The following is a 469-nucleotide window of genomic DNA, read 5'->3' as shown; positions in this document are numbered from 1 at the left end:
AGCAGCACTGGGTTAAGTACATATTATACTGTCAATAATTTTATATACCTCTACCAAATAATCAAGTGATCTTTACCCATACCAATAAACTTGCAGTTAGTAAAAAGACTTTTTATATTGCTTATTATTTTCAAAGATCTTTTCTTGATTTAGTCTAAGTTTCAGACCCTAAGGCTTTCATGAGCAGTCCACAATCAAAGACAAGTTGTAGGTACCATGTCTAACAGCTCTTCCTGTACTAATAATTGGAAACTATCTGCAATGACAAAAATAATAAATATGCCTTTAGTTCAATACTATTTTGAAGTCCTAACTAAAAAAAATAAGAATTATAAATGAACAAATCTTATCTAATCCCATATTCTCCAATTCCTCAATGTCAAAGCACTCTCATTCAAAGCATCTAAATAGCAGAAGTCAAAACCTAAACTGATCTTACTAGTATGATGTAAAGTAATTCAAAGTTGCA

The sequence above is a fragment of the Penaeus monodon genome, chromosome 21 (assembly GCF_015228065.2).
Source record: "Penaeus monodon isolate SGIC_2016 chromosome 21, NSTDA_Pmon_1, whole genome shotgun sequence".
In the NCBI taxonomy this organism is placed as follows: Eukaryota; Metazoa; Arthropoda; class Malacostraca; order Decapoda; family Penaeidae; genus Penaeus; species Penaeus monodon.
This window is presented reverse-complemented; position numbering follows the sequence as displayed.